General features: G+C 41.9%; 1 long non-coding RNA gene across 1 annotated transcript; it reads right to left on the bottom strand.

Annotated features, from left to right (window-relative positions):
* Positions 1-1,030: 1,030 nt before the first annotated feature.
* On the bottom strand, positions 1,031-1,534 carry LOC120962516 (uncharacterized). Its single transcript, XR_005753270.1, has 2 exons — positions 1,446-1,534; positions 1,031-1,288 (listed from the first exon to the last, which is right to left on the bottom strand). It is a non-coding gene; the product is annotated as an uncharacterized lncRNA (long non-coding RNA).
* Positions 1,535-7,323: the final 5,789 nt, after the last annotated feature.

Here is a 7,323-nt window from a genome sequence, read left to right as displayed (position 1 = left end):
ATGGTAGCAAAAAGGGTCAGCAATAATCAATTCAGAGATGCAGAGTTGAATAAACGCTCAACAACGATACTGTGCTAGTCCTAGGCTAGACCGTGCTAGAGACGCGAGCCTAGAACACTAACAAAATCACGGCGCTGCACGTAAACAAGGGGAAAGCACACTCTGGAAAAAAAATCGCTCTGTTTTTTTGGCGCTCCTCTTTTTTTTGCGCTCCTCTTTTTTTTGCGAAAAATCACTATAATGGCAAGTGTCTCAAAACTCTTCCCAGGTCAAAATGACAGGATGGGCACGAAATTTTTTTTGACTACTTTTTTTCGAAAATCAGGGCAGCGAGGACGAAAAAGTGCGACAAAAAACGAAAATGCATTTTGGTGGCCGAGCTACCTGGAGGCCGGTATCTGTGCCGTTGCGTGTTTTGCTAATCAGCGCCACACATGCATGTAGCTGCCGTATTTCAGCGACAAGCCTTTTCTAGTATCCCGTATTGATATTAAACCAACAGTGACAGCTCATGTAGAGGACTCGGCACAGTGGAGCGTGCACAGCTGTCATCAAAAGGCCACACATGTTCATAGCGAAGTGTCCCAAGTGAGGTACATGGGATTGACTCGGTCGTCATGTTCCTGTGTGGAGCAGAGAGCCGTTTGAGCTGATCATTGGGATTTTATGCCGTTGCCAATGGCAGTCTTCCTATTTGTAGCTGACATGCATTGCAGGCTAGTCATCCCCAACTCAAACACAGCTCTAGCTATGGCGTCTTCATCTTCCTCTTGGTGCGATCCTGGGCAAGGCAGCAGCACCTGCCGCTCACCCAGTTCGCGTCGAGACCAACATCAACGGCCAACCCGGCGAGTATTTTGGGAAGCGGTTCTATAAGTGCCCAATCGATTGCGTAAGTACCTGCTGAACTTGCATACGTCAAACATCAGACTACGCCCATGAAGATATAACCAAGAAACAACAACAACAGAATTCCAATCGCTGATACAGTTAACTCACACTCTTTAACAGAGCACCATGACAAAGTCAGTGCATTACACGGTTTTTTTAAACAAGTGATGAACGAGCGACACAAACATAGAAACAAGCTCACAACTACGCAAGCACAAGCAGTTCTGAAAATCTTCCATTTGACAACAACTGATTATTCAGCTAGCAAACTGAATTTCAAGCACAAGCAGTACTGGAAATCAATCTTGAAAATCTTGCTTGGGTTGAAGCAACGACCGATTCCACAGTAGCGATATCTCCCCCTAAAAGATCACTGGCATCCACCCTGGGAACCAATCTGCAACAAACCACAGGAAATCATCCTTTTCAAATCTAACACGATGGGCCAATGGAACCAAAAACGATAGCTACCGTAGGAAACATGCTATACATGCACAACTTGTTCCCAGCTCAAGAACAAACTAGTCTAAATTGAAAGATTGGATGTAGTTTACCCTGATTCGGCTTCCTCGAAGAAGAACTCCACCCCATCCATGGCGATCCGTCGCAAACCCAGCTGCCACGAGAAATGATGAATGGCCGCCGGGCCTAGCGAGGCAGAAAAGATATGCACTCTTGAAGTAAATGGGAAGCTATATGCAGGTTCACATGGGCCCATAGAAACATTATTAATCACCCAACGACCCACCTACTCGTGCAACATTTAAAACAGCCCAGGAGGTACATGACGTCTGTGCAGAAAACAGTGAACATCAGCCCGTGTACAAACGCAGCACCGGAGATCATGGCACCGATGTATTTCAACTTAATGGCGACTGAATAAGAAAATGAAAATAAAGCAGCACACATTGTAGTGCGATAAACCACGGCCCAGATATCGGCCTCCAGGTAGCTCGGCCACCAAAACATCCCTCTCAACAAAAAATCACTATGATGGCACGTGTCTCAAAAGACTCGGAAAAGCCTAAAAATAGGATAGGGAAAAATATTTGTAGTGGCCGAGATTTCGGCCTAAAAACAGCCCGGGGGCCTCTAGACTTTTTTTTTTCAAAACCTACTTACGCAAGGAAACACGAATCAGAAATTAGATGGATCTCGAAAATAGACCTAATATGAAAGGAACTCGGATTGGTGGTGGATATATGGTGGTAGGATATGGCAGCGGTGGTGGTATATGGCAGCGGTGGTGGTAGCGGTGGTCGTATATGGATACGGATTGGTGGTGGTATATGGAAATAGATGCAGAGCGGTGGCGGATAAGCGGTGGTGGTAGATGGCAGTGGCAATGATGATGGTGCGATGGCGGCGTGACAACTTATGACCAGAACTCGAAACTCTAAAAGACTAGACGCTAAGATCAGCAACTTGACACGACGATGCAACCGCAAATTCAACAAAGCAAAATACCGAAAAGACTATGCAAAGGCTCAGATTGGTTCGGATATGATGAACTAACCCTAATTTTTTTGGGGGCTTTTTTGTGGACTGTAGGTATGAAGAACAGACTCGATCTAAACTACGAAAAACTATAAAATCTCACCGAGCAACATGGAAACCTGATACTACTTGATAGAGGCAAAGGTGTCCCGTCTTTCGATGAGATGGTGGCTATCGTTTATGGTGGAGTAGATTTTGACGATCCGACTACGAACGTATGAGGACGTCGCGCCTTAGCAATCGCTAAACCAACTCCGAGAGGTTATTGACCACGCCAAAGCACGATCAACCTGACCACGAGGGTCTATTTCCTGCGAGCAAATGAAGAACAAGCAAGAAACTGATATTGCAATCTGGATATCGCGAATATAAGAGGAAAGATTTATTAATGAAGGTGGGGTTCTGTGACGCCTTTGTCTAGTCCTTGAACACAAATGAAGTACGCGAAGTTGCAGCTATGGCGAACTTTTAATCTAAACAAAACCCAAAGTCTAAATGGTGCCCTAAGGGCTGTATATATGGAGGAAGAGGGGGGAATTTCATGCCCCTTGGAGGAGGGGTTCGAAACCAACCCTATCTCTTGTTTCCCCCACACATACGGACTCTGAAAACAGCCTATACTCAAGTATTTCGAAATTACATGGGCCTGGCCCAATAATAAGGTGATGCAACACCTATAATGGCCTCTAGACGAAATCTATGAAGTGGCATCTTGTATATTTCATCCAAGGCTTCATGCACTCATTATGGTGGCTTCAAAGTCCTGAAATCATCACTTGTAACTCCGTTCTTGTTCCCCATGCGCATGCCATCATCTCCATGTTTGGTCTTGCTCCAGTGTTCATCTCTCTTATCCATGCCAGACCCTTCATTTGTAAGCAAAACAAATGTATCCAATTTAGGCAGCATCATATTCTCATGAACATTAGAATCATTACCAAGAAACAAAAGTACCTGATAATTCAATTGGTGTGCGCGAGCTCTAGTAAGTGGTCAAGTATATGTAGCAGTAGGGGTTGTGGGTGTAACAATGGTATTGATGTCCTCATCATCCTCCCCATTTTGAAATGAAGACGTCCTAGACGGAAGCTCATCTTCCTCACCCAAATAAGGCTTCAAATCTGCAATGTTAAAAGTGGGACTAACCCCAAAATCTGCAGGCAGCTCAAGTTTATATGCATTATCATTTATTTTCTCTAACACCTTAAAAGGACCATCAACACGTGGTATTAGCTTTGATTTGCGCAAATCAGGAAATCTATCCTTACGCAAATGTAACCAAACAAGATCTCCAGGTGCAAACACAACATGCTTTCTACCCTTATCTCCAACAAGTTTATATTTAGCATTCAAATGCCAATGCTTTCCTTATTTAACTCATGCATTTTTTAGATCAATTCAGCATGTTGTTTAGCATCAAAATTAACCTTCTCCGAAGATGGAAGAGGTAACAAATCAATAGGTGCACGAGGTAGGAAACCATACACAATTTTAAAAGGGCACATCTTAGTAGTAGAATGCAACGAACGATTATAAGCAATTCAATATGAGGCAAGCATTCTTCCCACATTTTCTTATTATTCTTCAAAACAACCCTAAGCATAGTAGACAATGTTCTATTGACTACTTCGGTTTGACCATCAGTTTGGGGGTGACAAGTAGTACTAAAAAGCAGTTTCTCTATCATACCCAAAGGAATTTCAAAGTAAACATTTTCAGCAGGTTCAGTGGGTTGAGGAGCAACTCTTTGCTCTACTAGTCGGGGTGAAGATACCACGAACAAGCCCCTCAAAGGATTATGTTCCATAGTAACAAGTGACTGTAAATTTCAACACACTATATAAATTTTTCCTTACCAAATTCCACCTACCAAAGGCGCTTCACTCCCTGGCAACGGCGCCAGAAAAGAGTCTTGATGACCCACAAGTATAGTGGATCGATCGTATTCCTTTCGATAAGTAAGAGTGTCGAACCCAATGAGGAGCAGAAGGAAATGACAAGCGGTTTTCAGTAAGGTATTCTCTGCAAGCACTGAAATTATCGGTAACAGATAGTTTTGTGATAAGGTAATTTGTAACGAGTAACAAGTAACAAATGTAAACAAGGTGCAGCAAGGTGGCCCAATCCTTTTTGTAGCAAAGGACAAGCCTGGACAAACTCTTATATAAAGGAAAATGCTCCCGAGGACACATGGGAATTGTCATCAAGCTAGTTTTCATCACGCTCATATGATTCGCGTTCATTACTTTGATAATTTGATATGTGGGTGGACCGGTGCTTGGGTACTGCCCTTCCTTGGACAAGCATCCCACTTATGATTAGCCCCTATTGCAAGCATCCGCAACTACAAAAGAAGTATTAAGGTAAACCTAACCATAGCATGAAACATATGGATCCAAATCAGCCCCTTACGAAGCAACGCATAAACTAGGGTTTAAGCTTCTGTCACTCTAGCAACCCATCATCTACTTATTACTTCCCAATGCCGTCCTCTAGGCCAAAAAAATGGTGAAGTGTCATGTAGTCGACGTTCACATAACACCACTAGAGGAAAGACAACATGCATCTCATCAAAATATCGAACGAATACCAAATTCACATGACTACTTATAGCAAGACTTCTCCCATGTCCTCAGGAACAAACGTAACTACTCACAAACCATATTCATGTTCATAATCAGAGGGGTATTAATATGCATAAAGGATCTGAACATATGATCTTCCACCAAATAAACCAACTAGCATCAACTACAAGGAGTAATCGACGCTACTAGCAACCCACAGGTACCAATCTGAGGTTTTGGGACAAAGATTGGATACAAGAGATGAACTAGGGTTTGAGAGGAGATGGTGCTGGTGAAGATGTTGATGGAGATTGACCCCCTCCCGATGAGAGGATTGATGGTGATGACAATGGTGACGATTGCCCCCTCCCGATGAGAGGATTGATGGTGATGACAATGGTGACGATTTCCCCCTCCCGGAGGGATGTTTCCCCAGCAGAACAGCTCCGCCGGAGCCCTAGATTGGTTTCGCCAGGTTCCGCCTCATGGCGGCGGTGCTTCATCCCGAAAGCTTGCTTATGATTTTTTTCCAGGGCGAAAGACTTCATATAGCAGAAGATGGGCACCGGAGGCCTGCCAAGGGGCCCACGAGGCAGGGGGCGCGCCCAGGTGGGTAGGGCGCGCCCCCCACCCTCGTGGATGGTGGGTGGCCCCCTTCTAGTAGTTTCTTTGCCCAATATTTTTTATATATTCTGAAACTGACTTCCCTGGAGTTTCAGGACTTTTGGAGTTGTGCAGAACAGGTCTCTAATATTTGCTCCTTCTCCAGCCCAGAATTTCAGCTGCCGGCATTCTCCCTCTTCATGTAAACCTTGTAAAATAAGAGAGAATAGGCATAAGTAATGTGACATACTATGTAATAACAGCCCATAATGCAATAAATATCGATATAAAAGCATGATGCAAAATGGACGTATCAACTCCCCCAAGCTTAGACCTCGCTTGTCCTCAAGCGGAAGTCGATAACAAAAAATATGTCCACATGTTTAGAGATAGAGGTGTCGATAAAATAAAATACGGACATGAGGGCATCATGATCATTATTATAACATCAACATATATATATTGTCATATGATTTCTTATGCTAAAGTAACAATCTATTCACAATGTCAAGTATGAATCAGAAACTTCATTGAAAACTAACAAACTATGATCTCGGCCATTGTAGCAATTGCAATTTATCATAACATTGGAAAGAGTCAATATAAGAGCTTTTCAGCAAGTCCACATACTCAACTATCATTTAGTCTTTCATAATTGCTAACACTCATGCAATACTTATGGGTATGGAGTTTTAATCGGACATAGAGAAAGATAGGGGCTTATAGTGTTGCCTCCCAACCTTTTACCTCAAGGGTAATGTCAACAATAATAGTTTATGGTAACTTACATCCAATTGGATATATATTTCAGGATCTTTCCAACACAATGTGCTTGCCAAAGGATAAAATGTAAAAAGGAAAGGTGAAGATCACCATGACTCTTGTATAAGGCATAAGACAAAAATAAAACATAAGCCCTTCGCAGAGGGAAGCATAGGTTGTCATGTGCTTTTATGGTTGGATGCACGAAATCTTAATGCAAAAGAACATCACTTTATATTGCCACTTGTGATAGGGACCTTTATTATGTAGTCCGTCGCTTTTATTGCTTCCATATCACAAGATCGTATAAAGCTTATTTTCTCCACATTCATAAATCGTACATATTTAGAGAGCAATTTTTATTTCATGTAACAATGACAACTTACTTGAAGGATCTTACTCAATCCATAGGTAGATATGGTGGACTCTCATGGCAAAACCGGTTTTAAGGATATATGGAAGCACAAGTAGTATCTCTACTTGGTGCAAAGAATTTTGCTAGCATGAGGGGGAAAGGCAAGCTCAACATGTTGGATGATCCATGACAATATACTTTATTTTGGATATAAGAAAACATAGCCCATTTCGTTGTCTTCCTTGTCCAACATCAACTTTTTAGCATGTCATATTTTAATGAGTGCTCACAATCATAAAAGATGTCCAAGATAGCATATTTATATGTGAAAACCTCTCTTTCTTTATTACTTCCTATTAATTGCAACGATGACCAAAACTATGTTTGTCAACTCTCAACAACTTTTATTCATCATACTCTTTTATATGTGAAGTCATTACTCTCCATAAGATCAATATGATCTCTTCAATTCTTTTTACACTTTCTCTTCTCTTTTATTTTTATTCCCTTAAGATCATAGCAACATAATCAAGCCCTTGACTCAAAACTAATCTTTATTATATATAGCTCACGGACTCGATTACATAGAAGGATCATAAAGCAAAACTCAAAACTAAATCATACTAAAACTTTATTCTACTAGATCAAGAT

The sequence above is a fragment of the Aegilops tauschii genome, chromosome 4, assembly GCF_002575655.3.
Source record: "Aegilops tauschii subsp. strangulata cultivar AL8/78 chromosome 4, Aet v6.0, whole genome shotgun sequence".
NCBI classification, from domain to species: domain Eukaryota; kingdom Viridiplantae; phylum Streptophyta; class Magnoliopsida; order Poales; family Poaceae; genus Aegilops; species Aegilops tauschii.
This window is presented reverse-complemented; position numbering and strand designations above follow the sequence as displayed.